Source organism: Stomoxys calcitrans, chromosome 5 (assembly GCF_963082655.1).
Source record: "Stomoxys calcitrans chromosome 5, idStoCalc2.1, whole genome shotgun sequence".
Lineage (NCBI taxonomy): Eukaryota > Metazoa > Arthropoda > Insecta > Diptera > Muscidae > Stomoxys > Stomoxys calcitrans.
Window position 1 is genome coordinate 148998398 of NC_081556.1, and position 18542 is coordinate 149016939.

Below are 18542 nucleotides of genomic sequence, written 5' to 3' on the forward strand. Positions count from 1 at the left end.
GTTTTCGTTTTTGTTTTCTTAAACTATCCTAAAAAATAATTATTTCTAAATTTTATAGAGGATACAATTCCACATGGGTGTGTGTGTAAGAAAAAAAAATTGTTCATGTGCTATAAATTTGGTGAATGGGTAGTTTTTTTATTAGTTCTATATAGATTTTTGTACTCACCAAAGTTTGCTGCATTAAAAATTTGAGACAAAAGTAGTAGGCTTTGCGGTTTTGTGTAATAAGAACAAAATGTAGTAGTATATCAAAGCTTCTGAACATGTTATACCCAATTTTCATCTCAAGACCCTTCCTTCTACATAGCCTATGGAAATTTGAAGGATACGCCATTTTAAATTTTACATGGCTTACAGATGCAAACAAACAACATTAAACTATGTTTCGCCAAGCATGAAACATTTTTAACCGATTGCCAAATGCTGGTGACAATAACTAAACTTCTGGCTTGGCATTTTGGACAGGGCTATAGAATATCCGCTTATATAACCTTATGCTTATATAACCACCACTATCTTAAGAACTTTTTTTTAAACATTTGTAAGATGTGTTTTTTAATTATTTGATTTTTTTTTTACATAAACAATTTTTTTATATATAATTTTTTTACATAAAATTTTTTTTTTTTCGTTTTTTAATTTTTTTTACATAAAAATTTTTTTTTTTTACATAAATTTTTTTTATATTTTATATTTTTATTTTTTTTTTATTTTTTTCTTTTTCTTAAATTTTTTTTTACATGAAATTTTTTTTTATATTTTAATTTTTTTTACATAAATTTTTTTTTATAATTTATTTTTTTTTATATTTTAATTTTTTTTTATATTTCAATTTTTTTTTATTTTTCTTTAAGTTTGATAATAATTAGCTTGTCCAAATAAGTATTTTTATTTTCTGACATATTTTTGAATTGTTTTTATTTATTCTATAAGTGTTTCTAAGGCTAAAGCAATTGCCGCTATTGACTATCGGCGATCATATAAATTTGTTTTTTTATCAATTCGTCGATTGTGAATAGCAACTGACATGTAGTTGAGTTGACTTCTGACAACGCAACCAACTTAAAAACTTGTATTAAGTATGACATCTTTTGCCCAATTGATGCCGATAATAGCGTTTTGGCAGTCCGGCTGTAAGAAAACATTTTAAAAATCAACTCAAAAATTTTTTAAAGTTTCATGGAAAAAACTATTATTTCTATTTTAATGCTGTCTTTAACTATTTAGTTGTTTCTATATTTTTTAACTTGTGAAAGTTCGAAAAAAGCGTTTTTTGCAGTTCAGCTGCGAAAAAAATGTAAAAAATCAAGTCAAAAATTGTTTAGTTAGATGGAAAAAAAACATATTTTTATTTTAAAGCTGTCGTTAACTATTTTTTAGTAGTTTCTGTATTTTTTTACCTCAATTTTTTCTTTTAACTTCACGCCATGTTGATTGCAGCAATTTTTTTTTAAGTGAAGCCTAAAAACACCAACACACGTATAAAATTGGAAACAAATGAACAATTAATACATTAGAAAAATTAATTTCCTCTTTATTTCATTGTTTATAATCAACAGAACAAAAAGTGTTTGCCGAAAAATCCCATTTTCAGCAACTGACATTGTCAATTTCATTTGGAAGTAACCATCCGCAATGTAGATTTGTTTACTTAAGCCTAGTACTGACTTCGACTTTTCACACGAACAACTGTCAAAACGCACTATAAAAAATGGTGACGAGGATAATGCGAACACATTCCATACAAGTGGTACTGAGTTCTATAAGCAAAATAGCATCGCCATGTCGCTGCATCAGAATAAATTTCGCACAATTTTAATTGGAAATGTAATTAAATGCTCACGAAATGGGCCGAATCAACTCTGCTTTCATACTGTTGTCTTAGTTGTGTGTTGCTGTTTGACTTTTGTTTGTGTTCTGACAAAGAAAACAGTCTGCTGTGAATGAAGTCAGTACTAGGCTTTACAACGCAAGTGATCTAGGGTTGCCATCTCTAATCGAATCATAAAGCAACGGTTAATGCGAGTTGCCATATTCGGCTGGAGAAAGAAACCTTCAGATAGTCATTTATCTAACTTAAGAATTTGCTCTCTCTTGCGTTCTCTCTTGTTAAGGCAAATAAAGAATGTTGTTCTGGCAAAGTTATAATAAAACTTACACGTAAATTATAGAAATAAGTCCGAAGCCAAGTCTAGAGAAACCTTATGTAGGTATATTAAGCCATATTTCTTAAATTTAACTTTAATTTGGAGTGGGCTTAGGGTTTACGTGAGTTTATTCGTAGGTCATTTTGCCTCATTGTGAAAATCCCAGTGAAAATAAGTTTAGGAGGCAAATAAGCAGATGTGAATCCTAGATCTAACCCAAAGACGAGGAAGAAAAGAAGAAAAGTTTAAGGAACAAACACCATTCAATAGGAGCACTGTTCCACATCAACCCGAACTTCCATCCAATGTGTGAGGTAACCAGTAAGCCTACACATGCAAATGCAAATTTTGCCCATGAACATTCCACTAAGGAACAGTGGCAAACTTCTCACATATCAATGAGTGCAGTCCGATTCAAGTTTAAGCTCAATGATAAGGGCCTCCTTTTTATAGCCGGGTCTGAACGGCTTGGCGCAGTGCAACACCTCTTTGGAGAGAAGTTTTACATGGCTTAGTAGCTCACAAATTTTGCCAGAATTAGGAGGGGAAAACCACCGCTGACAAATTTTTTTCTGATGGTCTTGCCAGGATTCGAATCCAGGCGTTTAGCGTAATAGACGGACATGCTAACCTCTGGGCTACGGTGGCCCTACACACACACTTATGTAAATGCATCGCTGCGCTGATCATTTTATCGCTACCCCTGTGGAAAACCAGATGAGACGCTTACCCAAAATGGAGAGCCTGAGTCCTTCCCTCAATGGACAAAGAAATTGTTAGACTGTCTCTTCCTCATCAAGGCAGGTCCAGAAATAAATTGTTGTTGTCGTAGCCACATTTGCATGTGGAGTTGGCAATCCTCGTCAAGCTCTTATAGGCGATTAAGCTTGTTTCGGTCTATACGACCGATGGCCGTGGGAATATGATGGACATTGGTTATTTGAAGGCGCCAAACTCGCTTTGTCGTATCGAACATCATAGGCACTCAGTATTTAAGCACGAACCGGTGACACCCGCCTTCACGGAGACTCTCCACAAGATACCGCTGATTGTGCACGGCTGCAGTTGCAGCTACTCCGTATGGAGCATTCCACTATCCGCAACCTGTGAACGCGCCCAGTAGCTCCCAGCTAAGCTTCTCACGATAACAAAGAACACCACACAGTTTGAAGTTTAAAGTTCCAGCCTCTGTGCTGCTCATAGTTATCCCGTGCCGGGTCCAAAAATAATTCGTATAGTGGAGTGCTCGGTAATGATGCCTGTTATAGCGCACAGTGACCGCTTAACCGAACTTTGGCAAATTTGCTCAACTCCGACACCGCAGCCAGGACTCTGCTCATAGTTATTTCGTGCCGGGTCCAAAAATAAGTCGTATAGTGCATGATTCCTGTTATAGCGTACAGGGACCGCTTAACCAAACTTTGGCAAATTTGCTCAACTCCGTCTTCCATACTCCAACACCGCAACCAGGGCTCAATCTGGCGTCTATGTTTAGATTTTCGTATTACCCAAACTTCAGCACAGGCTATTCTTTCTACTAGATTCAATAGTTCGACAAATGCCTAGGATAAGAATTATCCAACTTATTTATCCTCCTTTTCATTCCAGAAATGTTGTTCCATCCAAGAACCCATTTCGGCGTGTAGTCTATTCAGGAATTTTAATAATTTTACATACCGCCATGCACTTTGGCCTCTCGTTTCTCAAATTTAAGGCGATGGGCGCCGCCATACTGTCCCCAAAATTCTCAAGTTTGAGGATGGTTGTTGCTGTTGCAACCACATACTTGCATGTGGAGGTAGCGTTTATCGTCAAACTCCACAAAGCTGAGTGTTCTGTTCAGCTTTTCAGGCGGAATGTTCTCAAACTCCATATAAAAAAACGTCGGCGAAACGCTTGAGGAATATAGGCGAAAATGTAGTACTCTTGTTCATAGTGAGGAAAATGGCAAAAAGAAATTTTAGTACCAACGCTTGACATCATTGTTGTTTTAATGGTTCATTTTTTCTTTTTGTTATTTTATATATTTGCGAAAAAAAACAATATAAAACCAAAAGTGCAGTTAAAAAACGTCTTTTGATATAAAAATAAAAATGAAACATAACTGTCAAATTCGACTCGCGAAACAAGCATTTCAGCGACTATTCCGCAAGCAGAATAGAATACCAAACCGAAGTGAGCAAGATCGTCCCGTTCCGGCTTTTTACTAAGTCACTCGATATCTTTGATTGTCCGCGTCTGCTATTGCAATTACCTCGTATTTCTACTGATCAGTTTACTATCCGCAGCCTATTCACGCGGCCTGAGCTTCTCAAGATCGAAGCCCAAAGTTCCATACTGTGTGGTGCCCATAGTCATAACCTGCCGGCTTTGATTGTCCTAGCTTTTGATAAATGAGTTTTTCTTTAACTTTCACACACACACATTCGTAAATAACCATTCTCTCTCGCTCTCTTTGCCAGAACACAGGCAAATGTGTAATGTGTGTGGCAATGTAATAGTGTGGTGTTAACAATACGAGAGCATTGCAATGTTCAAGAGATGTGTTAGTTAAAGTACCGCTGTATTTTGTTCTACAACACCAAAAGTAATTTACCCGTACGGTATGTTTTTAGCCTCGAAATTAAGAGAAAAAATAAGAATTTAAAAGAAAAGGCAGCAAATTTTATAACCAAACATCTGGAGACATTTAAAAAGAGAAACATGTTTCTATTCGCCTTTTAATTGAATTTGATTTGAAGAAACTTGTTTTTTGCCTTCCTTTAAATGTTGTTGCACACACACACACACCCAGTGTTATTAACAAACACCTACATACCTATAAGAAAGCAAAAATATGATATGATGCAAAGAATGCAATTAAAAAAATATAAACAAAAATTTTATTAAATTTTTAGGATATTTCTGAAGCTTCTTAAAAACAAAGAAAAAATTAAAAAATGTGAGAGTAAAAAAGAAGTAATGAAAGAAGTAATGAAAGAAACAAAAAAATACCGAGATATTAGAAATTAAGTACGAACAATTAAGCGAAATCATTAGAATATGAAGAGTATATTATATACATACATACAATACAAAACAAATATATAAAACAAGTTTTAATTTTATTTCTGCAGAGAATGATAAGGAAGCCTATATAAGAGCAAAACAAAAACGAAACAGAATATTCTATTTAATCAAAGTGTGTTGTTCATTTAATCAATAAAATAAAACCCCTACTTACCAACCTACAAAACAAAAACAAACAAAAAACCTATTCTTAATAATGAGAAAAACAAAAACAAATTAATAATAATAATAAAATTAGTATGAAGCTTTTTTTCGTCTTAAGGTGCATTATTAAGTAATACCGTATAATATAAACAAAAGTAATAACAAAAAATAAAAATATGATATCAACAAACACCATATTATTAACAATTTTTAGTGTAAATTAAATGTAAAATTTACAATAATAAACATCTTTTTTGGAAAAATATAAAATTGAGTTTGAAAAGGGGGAAATAATTCACAACAGCGCTTTAAGGCTGCTTTCAGATATCACAACCAGTGTTGCCACTCAAAAAATTATTTCCTAACAAAATTTAGGAAAAAAACCTACCGAACTCGACCAAAACCTACCAAATGCCCTACAAACCAAAAATGCCGTATATTTTTTTTATATATTTTTAACTCTACAAAGCAGTATATCGTACATACTAGATCGCCGTTATATTCATAGACAATCTACACATGTCCGTCTGTCTGTTGGAATCAATCAATCTGTTTGTAGCATGTCCGCCTATGACGCTGAACGCCTGGGTTCAAATCCTGGCGAGACCATCAGAAAAAATCTTCAGCGGTGGTTTTCCCCTCCTAATGCTGGCGACATTTGTGAGGTACTATGCCATGTAAAACTTCTCTCCAAAGAGGTGTCGCGCTGCGGCTCGCCGTTCGGACTCGGCTATAAAAAGGAGGCACCTTATCGTTGAGTTTAAACTTGAATCGGACTGCACTCATTAATATGTGAGAAGTTTGCCCCTGTTCCTTAGTGGAATGTTCATTTGCAAAATTTGTTTGTCGGTTTGTTTGATTGTGTGTTCCTTATAGACTCAAAAACGGCTGAACCGATTTTCATGAAATTTTTACAGATAGTAAAGTTTGATCCACCGGTGAAATTGGGTACTGATTTCCGAAGAGGTTGTGGACCCTCCCCCATACCTCAATTTTCAAAAACACCAGATCTCGGAGATGGGTGGTGCGATTTAAGCGAAATTTTGTGTGCTCTCTTATAGTAACTTAAAAACAAAACTTTGGTGTCCAAATTTCGGATGGGGTACCATCCCCAAAACCTACCAAGTATATATATATAGATCAATCGCGACAATATGGGACTCAAATGAAAGATATTTAAGATTAGAAAACGTATCTGATATCCAATTGTCGGACGAAGTGTTTGGGGACCACCCAAAACACCCCTAAATCGGACATATTTGCCGACCATGCCAATATGGGACTCAAATGAAAGGTATTTGCGAGTAGCATATGAACCTGATATCCAAATGTCGGACCAAGTTTCTGGCGGTCCACCTCTTCCCTAAAACACCCCCAAACAGGAGTTATTTACTGACCATGGCAATATGGGACTTAAATGAAAGGTATTTGAGTGTAGAATACGAATGTGATATCCAAATGTGGGCCAAGTGTTTGGCGGGCAGCCCCTTCTCAAAAACATCCCCCAAAAAGGACAAATTTACAACCATAGCAATATGGGGCTCAAATGAAAGGTCTTTGGGAGTAAAGCATGAATCTGATATTAATATTAGGGAAAAAGTGTCTATGGGGCCAACCCACCTCCATAACACCACCCATATAGGAAGTATTTGCATAAAAACAAGTAAAAAGTAAAGTGAAAAGTGCATAATTTATGCCCCCATAGCAGCTTTATCGAAATATGGTCCGATTTGGACCAAATTCGACACGGATATTAAGAGGTACACTCATTGTTCAATTTTGTACGACAGGGATGACGAAAACCCCAAACATAAGTCACTGTTACAAATTTCAGAGAAATCGGATTATAAATGTGATTTTTATGGGGCCAAGACTTTAAATCGAGAGATCCGTCTATATGGCAGGTATATCCAAATCTGGACCGATCTAGGCCAAATTGAAGAGGTTTGTCGAAGTGCCTAACACAACTCCCTGTCCCAAAATTTCGGCAAAATCGGACAATAAATGCGCCTTTTATTGGTTTAAAACTTTAAATCGAGAGATCGGTCTATATGGCAGCTATATCCAAAACTCAACCAATCTATTACATATTGCACAAAGATGTCGAGGGGCCTCACCTAACTCACTGTCCCAAATTTTGGCGACATCGGACAATAAATGCGCCTTTTATGGGCCCAAAACCTTATATCGAAAGATCGGTCTATATGGCGGCTATATACAAATCTGAACCGATCTGGGCCAAATTGAAGAGTATTGTTGAAGGGCCTAGCACAACTCCTTGTCCCAAATTTCGGCAAAATCGGACAATAAATGCGCCTTTTATTGGTCTAAAACTTTAAATCGAGAGATCGGTCTATATTGGAGCTATATCCAAAACTGAACCGATCTGTCCCATATTGCACAAAGATGTCGAGGGGCCTTACCTAACTCACTGTCTCAACTTTTGGCGACATTTGACAATAAAAGCCCCTTTTATGGGCCCAAAACCTTAAATCGAGAGATCGGTCTATATGTCAGGTATATCTAAATCTGGACCGATTTGAGCCAAATTGAAGTGGGATGTCGATTGGCCTAACACAACTCACTGTCCCTAATTTCAGCAAACTCGAATAATAAATGTGGCTTTTATGGGCCTAAGACCCTAAATCGGCGTGTTGGTCTTTATGGGGGTTATATCAAGATATAGCCCATCTTCAAGGTTAACCTGCTTATGGACAAAAAAAAAAACAATCTGTGCAAAGTTTCAGCCCAATATCTCTTTTTTTAAAAACTGTACGTGATTTCAGCAGACAGACGGACGGACATGGCAAGATCGTCTTAGATTTTTACGCTGATCAAGAATATTTATACTTTAAAGGGTCGGAAATGTATTTTTCGATGTATTGCAAACGGAATTACAAAATGAATATTCCCCCATCCTTCGGTGGTGGGTATAACAAGTAAAAGTGTGTTAAGTCTGGCTGAGCCAAACCCAGTTTAATTGCCTTATCAGTTGACAACTTTACATTAGGGATGGTAACTTCCAACAAAAGTTGACATTATCAGTTGCTATGCAAAAAATGGGATTTTTGTCAAGTTGAGTTCCAAGCATTCGTCTGCTGGGTTCTGTTAGATATTCAGGTCTAGGAGTTTTGCCACAATTTGGGGTGTGTCCAGAGATTTCTTGTCCTAAGTCGAGTAGGAATGACGCAACAGTTAAACAGATGGCGTGTGTCGTGTGGTCCCAATTTACAATTGGGACACTCATTGAAGAAGCTGGCATCGAGTTTGAGTTGAAGCAGCTGCATCCGCCGAACTCAATTTAGCTAGAACTACGCCGGTTTGCCGAGGAAAGTTTAATTCTTCAATTGCAATGGGTGAGGTCGATATTAAAGCACTGCGTTCATTCTGTAGCTGCTCACTGCTTCTGCTACCGTGGCTGCGTAAATGGCATGTACCCCCGCTTGGAACGCCGCCAGGTCTAGAGGTTCTCCCTTGTAGCGTTGAACCTCACACTCCAGATCATGTCCATCCACCCTGATATCTCTGGGCGGGGTATGATTATCCTTTGACCACATGTAGTTGTGCCTGCGAACGTTTGGATCTTTGTCTGCTGGTGGTGCCATGGGTTCTTCAGCGAATGTTGAATCTTGCAGGTGTGAATATCCAGAATCTCGTATAATAATACCATAAGTTATTCTTTTGTCTAAAACCTCGTTTGGTATTAAACGGTTTAGAGAGGTATTTTAACTGATGAACGAGTATTGCGGATAGCGTCAACCTGCAAAGACGCTTCAAATTTTAGAGGCGTACCAAACTCAGGTATGGATTCAATCATCTTTGAGCGTATAGGGCTGTCAAAGGCTATATTCGCTCAAACTTACATCTTTCCGTTTCTCACTGTTCTCCCTCTCTTCTCCCCTGCTTTACTACTAACTGCAGGTAAGCTAAATTTTTGGGTTCAAAAGCATTTCGACACTGCTTGTCGTATCATGAGTTCCTTGAGGGAGGCTTTTGATATTAAATTTTTTGGGTCCAACTTAAGTGCAGTGTCAGGTGCGAATCTTTGCTGCAACAAGATAATGGTCATAACTATGTTCGCTTCTTGGATCGATCGTTTATCTTATACGCTGGGTGAACCGTCGCAATCGAAGATGCGCTGTATTTAGTGAATTTTTCCCGTCATGTGGTGATGGTTTCATCGTTTTTTCATTCTTCATCAATGTATAGATGTGCATGTGCAGGTTAGGTTAGGTTTAAGTGGCAGTCTGCCATCAGACTCACTAAGACGTTTTCGTCCATAGTGATACCACAGGAACAGAAGAAGGAAGATACCTTCTAGTTCCTACCGTTGAACCATCCAGATCGCAATAAATATAGAAATGTATTTCATATCATTTACCAACGGATATATAATTATATTGAGACATTATTACAGACCTTTTTACAAAAATGTCCAATTTCAAATTTTGTTGAAATGAAATCGGCTCCCTTGAAAATCAACCATTCTATCTCCAAGTTGAAGCTTTGAACACCTAAAAGCCGCAATTGTTATCTGAATTTTGTATGTCATTGAATCATCGGTGCGACAGGAAACAACAGTCACCTCACTCTCCTTCTCAAGGCCAAAACAGAATGAGCGCGTTGAGCCTTGTTTTGAGCGTTGCATTGAAAAATGTAAAAATATAACTTGATGCGTTGAAAAATGTAACTCTGCAAACAAATCCCATAAATGCAATACGAAAAAGTTAAACGGCCGTATCATTAAACTTAATGAAGCCTTAAAATAGGTTTATTTGGTGGTTATATAAAAAAATTTGTCAGATAAACCTATTTCAAATCTTCATAAGTTTTATGAATACCCGTAGAAGAATTTCCAACTTTGACGGCTGAAATCAAGCGTCATTCTGTGTAGCCGAAGGTGAAGTAATGGTTTTAGGCCTCAAAGTTAAAAATTGTTTGAACTTTTGCCTATTGCTTTTGTGGGATTTGTTTGCAGAGTTGCATTCTCCAATGCAACGCTCAAAAACAAAGCTCAACGCTCTCATTCTCTTTTGACTTTCTTGCTCACATGCTAACGAGTGAGTGCACGACATATACCAAGTTGCCAAATTCTGGAGGGCTTAACTTTCCGCAATGAACTACCGTTGCCTTCCACGATATTCTGGGTACGAACGGCTATTGCTTCCAACCAACGTCCTGCAGTCCCTGTCGCATTTGAAACTAACCAACCACCATCCATTACCCCACTTTTGAGATTTTAATACAGTACTACCGTACAATACAGTACTACAGTAGAATACAACCCTGGTCAGAGATATATATTTACTACGCAAACAAGCAACCATAAAGGGTGTCGTATTGTTTTGCAATTAATCAACCCTGTTGGCATAGGCAACCCTGGCTAAGGTAGAAAAAAGTAAGTTTTGCGGGTACGAACGGAGAAATAATAATTTCGCACAAAAATCGTTAGAAACCCAAAAACCCCAAAAAATAATAACGTGTGCAATAAACGAATAAACGTAGCAAGTGTGGTAATTGAATGTAAAGAAAGAAACAACAAAAGTTTCATACAAAACGAAATCAAATAAAAATTCACAATCCATTGGGGCGAGTAAAGAAAACTATAGTGTTAACTGCTGCTGCAAAAAAGGAGCTGAGTGTTGCAAAGCTCCCCCAATGTATATACACACACATATATACATGACCAAACATCATATCAGGGGGAAAAATATTTGAAGAAAATCGCATTGAGTGGAAATGTACAACAAATGAAAATCTGGAAAAATATATGCAAAAATCGTGATGACCCAAAGGAACCCCAAAGCAGCACATGTATCCTAGTGAAAAAAATACTACACCCTTTTCCCGAGTGTGCCGCTGAGTGTGCGTGTTTGTGTGTGTGTGGAGTGTCAAGCATAAGCGAAAAACGCGAAACAAAAACACCGAAATGTGTGTGAATTTTATAGTTTAGGGTGGTGATATGGTGGGGGAGTTGTCAGTGAATTGGGAAAATTAATAATGTTGGTGGCAAGCAAGGAGTTTAAAGAATGGCCACTTGTTCATCCATGTTTCATGCTAATGCCAACTGCTGTTGTGGCCATTGTGGCTGCTCCAAATGGATGAGATTTTCTACAATTTGGGAGGAATATGAAAAAATTGTAATTGTGTATACTTGTGAATAAAATTTGTAGCAGCTGCTAACCAACCCGCCGCCACCGTTACTGTGTGCCTCTGTCGCTGTGGCCCAACGACAGAGAGCAGAGCGCCACACCGCACCATTTGGATGAGAGATAGAGAGAGTGAAAATTATTATCATCATCCTCATCATGATGAACATGGTCATGATGTTCTTTATTGTATTTGGTGCGTGTATGGCGCGTCCGAGCGACTACAATCATCATTATCATGATTATCCTGTCATATCCTTGTTGGAGTAGAGAGATTTTTTCCATGATACCAGATCTCACATATGGTGTTCGTTTGCCGTCGTTAGGCGGTATTGAATTTTCACTCTCTGGTTGTGTGTGAGCTCTACATTCAACAATACTCTGTGTATTCCTCGTTTCCCTCGCAATCTCTCTTGCCCAGCTCTACTCCCCCTTTGTACTCTTTTTTTTCCTGAAAGCAACCATCAATATTTCACTTTGCCGTTGTTTTTTTGCTGGGGGTGGTGTTGGTGGTGGAAAATGTATGTATGTCGGTAACAGAGTTGCCACAGGTTGTCATTTGTTTATCTAATTTTGTTCACCAAATAATCTCAGTTGGGAATTCTAAATGCAGCGATGTATTATTTAATTATTTTTTTTGAAACTACAATGTGTTGACAAATGAAGTCATGACTATCATCTAAGTTATTCAGTCTTAATTTAAGAACTTTTCGGTCAATTCGCGAACTCGTTGAGATGCTTTTAATATAGATGTTGTTCTTGTAACCGCACATCCGCAAGTGGTGGTAGCGATTCTCCTCGTCAAGCTGTACAAGAGCAAGATCGTTTCATAGGACCAATCGTTGCGGGATCGTTGTTGTTGTAGTCACATTTGCATGTGGTGTTGGCGAATCTCATCATTCTGTTATTGGTGAGCAAGCTTATTCCTCTCCAAAGCACCCATCGCTGCGGGGCCATTGGTTATTTCAATAACTTGCCTTGTCATATCGAGCATTATAGGCACTCAGTAATTATGTAAGAGACGGTGGCGCCCGGCCTCTCACTGAGACTCTCCGCTCGATACCGGTGATTGTCCACGACTGCCGTTGCACCTACCCCGTATGGAGCATTCCACTATCCGCAATCCGTGGACGCACGCGATACCTCCCAGCTAAACTTCTTGTGACAGGGATGAACATCACACAGATCAGACCTCATAGCTGTGTGGTGCTTCCAGCTTTCTCATACTGTAAAGGCGCCAATAGCTCGCATTGTCATATTAAGAATCACAGAACTAAGTGTTTAGGTAAGAGCTGTTGCCGCACGGACCCTCACTTAGACTCTCCTCCGAATACTACAGATTGACCGTGGTTAAACTATCCGCAATCTGTGGAGCCGCCCGGCAGATCTTCGCTGGGTTTTTAGTTCAGCGATGGGCTCTCTAACAGAGGGCATTGAAACACATACAATCAATTAAGTTAAGTAGATTTGTAGTATAACACCACACGAAGTTGATTACACTGTACGTAGGCCATCTAGTGGTACACTGAGGTATTAAGATAAAGAGACGTAAGATTGCAAGATTTTGTAAAAATTAAAAAATGAGCCCACTCTGGGGAACTGCCTGTTTCATTCTTATCAATAGTACTGGTATTTAAGTTACAATGCCTCAGGTTTACCGCTTATGTTCCTTACCTTACTATCTTGTTGATTTCCATATTCAGTTCCCTCATTCCTCAGTCCGTAGGATTTGAGAGACAAATCTCTTCACATTAGCCTGCGTGTTCCCATGCCTATGCTAGAAAATGTCTTGCAAACTCTTCCCAAAAGAAGCCATTGGTATATTTTCTGAAGCCATTTCAAGAGGTTTTGTTTTGAGGCTATGGTGTTTGATTGTCGGTCAATGAAGAGAATAAATGTCGGTAACCAGGTCACTCAGTGGAGATATCTGGCGAACTGCTGCAAACATGCAAAACGTAGAGCTTTCAATCTGCTTTCTATGCTTCATGCTCGTTACCTAGAAGAGAATTTCAGAACTCGCGTTCCGAAGAAGGTATCATAACACGTGATCGAATTAGGTAACTTGATATCTGGCTTATGACCTTGGGCTCAACTACCAACTGGCTATATGGAAACGATGTATAGCTCTATCTCGTCAGTTACAGACTTGTAGCACTCAACTCCATACATTCCCAATGGCTTTAAAAGAATACTAGCACCACCTTCACTTCGTATGCGATCCTTAAGTAGCATTGTAACCGGGACAACTGCCAGTTGCGGATGTTGGTAAGCTTCGTCTCCTGGATGCAGCGACCATTATATTCTTATAACTGATCATGTCTACCATATTTTCGAACTTGACCTACAGACCATTGCATTGACCATTGAACGATGCATTTCCGGGTACTTTCATGGCAATATTTGGGATGATGTGCTGTTACTGCTACTGTATGTTTCGTTCGGTCTACGCATTGTCTTTATTTTTCATAGCTTTGTTATTTTACACTTGCTTGAAATCCTATCCCGCGGTCATGGCATATCCGCGGTCATGGCATACGGACAGTGAAAGCAACTCGTTTGCCTTCGTTCGGTCCATTCTTATTTTACACTTGGTTAATAGGTCTAGATTTACTGCTAGAGCTGGCAAAATATCGATGACACTATCGATATTAAAGTTTTTGGCTGAATATCGGTTGGTATTTTTCCAATGGATACTATGGCAAAAGTGAAATTTTTTGCAAAACTAAATTTTCATCCGTTTAGGCTAACATATTGTAGAATGATTTCCCTCATGACTTCCAACTGACTTTATTAAACTTGGTTTTATTGGGTCTGTACATTGATATTGCTTCTGTATAAATCGATCTCCTGATTTTTACTTCTCATTTTCGTTTGAAAAATAGGTGATGAGAAATTAACGATAGTATCGACACCAGTTTGCCAGTTCTTTTTACTACCCCTCATACAAATACAATTTATTATTTCAACTGTGTTATTGTGCCCATCACTGATTTAAAGTGACACTGATAGGGCATGTTTATTAATTGTTTTTTCTCATCTAAAGGTATGTACGATCCAAATGTCAAAAGTATCCATAATCACCTTTAAATGTGTCCATATTATAGATTAGCTCCCATATGATCCGATTTTTCAATTAAAAATCTACCCCTGCAAAATTGATCTAAAAACGTTAAGATGGCAACCCTGTTACTCTACTTGTATACCTTGGTGGGCTTTTTGTTAGTTGGGTGGCTTTGCTAGCTGACTGTATGGTTGAATAGGATGAAATGTACTCGCCTGTGCATAAGTATGTGTGGATTTATGTGTGTGTATGTTCCATGTTCACCCATTGCTGCTACCTCCCATTTCCTTGGGAGCTTTGGAGTGGGTTGCGCACTCATTTCATGGGAGAGTGTACACCAGATGGACTGCTGGCGAAATGACTGAAACAAGGAGTGCTTTTTACGAGTTCCCATCTTCGGATGGTCGAAGAGTCACAGCTCCATGCTAATGGTGTTAGACTTAACTTTTTGCAGATGAAAGGACTAAATGGCATTTGTCACAACACACCGTATGGCGACTTTGAATGGAATGTAATATAGATACCTGCATACAAACCTACACACATGGTGGTATGGTGTTGGAGCACTAGTTGGGAAAACGATTGTAGTGGCAGCTCATGCTACAATGCGTACATACATGTACTCGTATGTTACCTGTTTTCATTTGCTTTTTTCTCCTTGAGTGTTTGTCGCTTGGTTGATTCACACAACAAACTTTCACCTTTGCGTTAAAAGGACTCCTGGTTTCAATTCAATTATGATGGTTTCTTCTCGCTTTTCTTTATTAAAATCTAAGATGCTGCTTTTCTCTTTGCCTTTGCCTTAAATGCCACCAAGACAAGGCAAAGAACGGCAAATTGAAAAGGCAATTTCTGTGTTTTTGCCTTGCCTCAATCATATCGTTCCCTATTTCCGGTTGGTTGGTTTTGCAACACACAGTTAATAAAATCGTAGGCTTCTTTGCCGCTGCTCTCCATCAATCAACAATCAATATGGCCTTCCGTGCCTGCTATACTCCTAGTTGGTCTACCCAATTACCTAACTACACCCACTCCCCCCTCCTCGTGTTCCTGGTATTCACATTTGATTTGCTGTCGCACATGTGGAAATTCCGTTTAGGAAATTATCTATCATAAGTTTATCTCATCAATTGATCCTTTTTTGTTGGTATTGCTGCTAAACAGAAGTAAAAAATAAACACGATAAGATAAAGAGCGAATCCTAAATGGGGGGGTATATGTTTATGGGACTCTAGGGTGCGTGCCGGTAGGAGGGTATGATTTTCATTTGATGATTTGATGGGGGTTTGTTTGCCTAACGCCATTTGTGTTCCATTCAAGTTTATTTGTAATATTGTGGTTTTCCACAGCCAAAAATATATGGCAGCCGCTTATTTCAACTTTGCATATCATTGAAATTGTTTTAAACTTGCCCGTTGTGTTTTGGTTATCATAACGGTAAAAGCTTCTAACAACAACAGCATCAAGGTATGTACGAAAGCTTTTGCTTTGGATATTTTTCTGAACATCTGCGATGTTTATGAATCTAAATATTCATTTGAATAATAACGTTAATAAATACGTGTGGCGCGTGATGTTGGCGGTTTTGACTTTTAGCAAAAGCTAAAAACGGTTATTATTAATTTGAATAAATGGCAATTGCTATTTTAGAATTTAAAGTCAATGGCTTTTGTTGTTGCAATGAGCATTCTTTGCAAAATTCTAGTTTAATAAGACACGTGAACATCGGAGTTGGGTCCAGAGGCAGATTCCATATCACTCCATGGAGCAATATATTGGGTTGCCCAAAAAGTAATTGCGGATTTTTTAAAAGAAAGTAAATGCATTTTTAATAAAACTTAGAATGAACTTTAATCAAATATACTTTTTTTACACTTTTTTTCTAAAGCAAGCTAAAAGTAACAGCTGATAACTGACAGAAGAAAGAATGCAATTACAGAGTCACAAGCCGTTGAAAAAATTTGTCAACGCCGACTATATGAAAAATCCGCAATTACTTTTTGGGCAACCCAATAACTTAGACGTTGACATTGGCAAGCTGTGATCTACTGTTAGGTCATTTGCGAACCTCTGCAAGAGGGATGATAGGACCTCAATCACTTTAGGCGACGCACTATTGTCCCGATGAAGAGTTTTAGAGGCAACAAATCACAGGTGGCAGCTAGGTCTCTAAAATGTTGCACAAGCGACTGTGGGGACATCAAGACGACGTTGACAAAATATGAAGTCAATATGATCTACGCCACTTCTACTTTTAGCGGTGGGCGCTGAGCTCCTGACCTCTTCTATGACCGCCAGCATACACTTCAATTAAGGTTGAAATCAGTCTATAACCTCATGTAGCTCCCATATAAACTGATCTTTTGAGCCCTTGAGACCCTAATTAATGCAATTTTTATTCGATTCGGCTGAAATTTTGTACGATAATTTATTTTTTTTCTGAATTTTGTAATTTTAAAACCCCATAAGAGCCCATTCAGTGATATTACAATAAGCACTACTCTCAAATTCAATAATTTCTGTTATTGCCTCCAATATCTAAGCCAAGTATGGCCTGAAACCTATCTCTCGCTTGAAGCTTATAGGGTCTCAATAGGTCAAATCGAGAGATAGGTTTATATGGGAGCTATATCAGGTTATGGATCGATTTATGTTATACTTGGCTTGGATGTTTGAAGGTAATAGCAGAAATGATTGTGCAAAATTTCAACAGCTGCCATGGAATTTCTATAGATTTGTCGTAATGTGGTACGTTTTTGAATTTTCCTTCCATTGATATCGCAGGGGACGATAATAGCGGTATTGACAAAGGCGATTAAGTAAAATCAATCAAAGGATATACAGGAAAAATTGCAAATGTCGCCCATGGACATTCCACTAAGGAATGCCAATCCCATGGCAGCCGGTTGTACGTATCGGATTGACCCGATGAAGTCCTTCATCGGCAAGGGCTGCCGCCTCAGTGTACAACACACTGCTACAACAACAACTAAGGAATAGGGGCGAACTTCTCACATACCAATGAGTGCAGTCCGATTCAAGTTTAAGCTCAATGATAAGGGGCCTCCTCGCAAGTCCAAACGGCTTGCCGCAGAGCGACACCTCTTTAAAGAGAAGTTTTACATGGCATAGTACCTCACAAATGTTGCCAGTATTAGAAGGGGAAAACCAACGTTAAAAATTGGATTCGAACCCAGGCGTTCAGTGTCATAGGCGGGTATGCTAACCTCTGCGCTACGGTGGCCTCCAATGCAGATATTATAAAAGAGGGGGTCTAAGACTAATTTGTAATGCAAACATTTTTCACTTAAAAAAAAGATGATTCAATTAATTTTTTAATTGAAAATAAAAAAAGTTCAATTACGATTATGATTGAAAATTTGTTCAAATTCAATTAAAAGTATTAATTGATTCAATTAATTTTTTTAATGAAATTTATAAAAATTTCAATCACGGCTAGATGATTGAATCAATAGTTCTTTTTAATGGAATTTATTTTATTTTCAATTAAATTTTTAATTGAAAATTCTTTAGCGATTTTTGTGTACCCAATTGTTGGAACCTCAGCATACTATGTACCGTAGAGAAGAAGGAAAGACAAGACAAAATGTGCCAATTAGCGAACACATGCCTCTCACCTATGCCGACGACATCGATATCATGGGTCGTTCAGTAGTAACCGCAACCTCTGAAAGAATCGAATGTGTTTTAGTGAAAATGGGTCTGGCAGTAAATGGAGATAAGATAAAATGGATGGTATCAACTCCCATAAAGTCTTGTACAACCGAGCAGATAGAGAAAAATGATGCTACTTTCGATTAAGCTAGCAGTTTAGAAACTATATCACCTCGACAGACGAAGCTTAACACTATACAAGACATTGATATTACCCATGTTGGTATATGGTTCGGAGGCATGGGTACTTGTGAAAGCAGACAAGATAGTTCTTGGAGTGTTTGAGAGAAAGAT

The 18542-nt window shown here is 38.0% G+C and overlaps 1 protein-coding gene across 2 annotated transcripts in view; it reads left to right on the top strand.

Moving 5' to 3' along the window:
* Window positions 1-10767: 10767 nt before the first annotated feature.
* The window catches only part of LOC106084632 (G protein alpha o subunit), a 162934-nt gene continuing 155159 nt past the window's right edge, over window positions 10768-18542 (top strand). Inside the window, exon 1 of one of the 2 annotated variants that reach the window (XM_013248468.2) lies at window positions 10768-10886. The gene's annotated coding sequence lies outside the window, so the exon portion shown is untranslated. Of the gene's footprint in view, window positions 10887-11004; window positions 11024-18542 lie in introns of those variants that run through there. The other variant, XM_013248470.2, reaches the window with a different exon arrangement.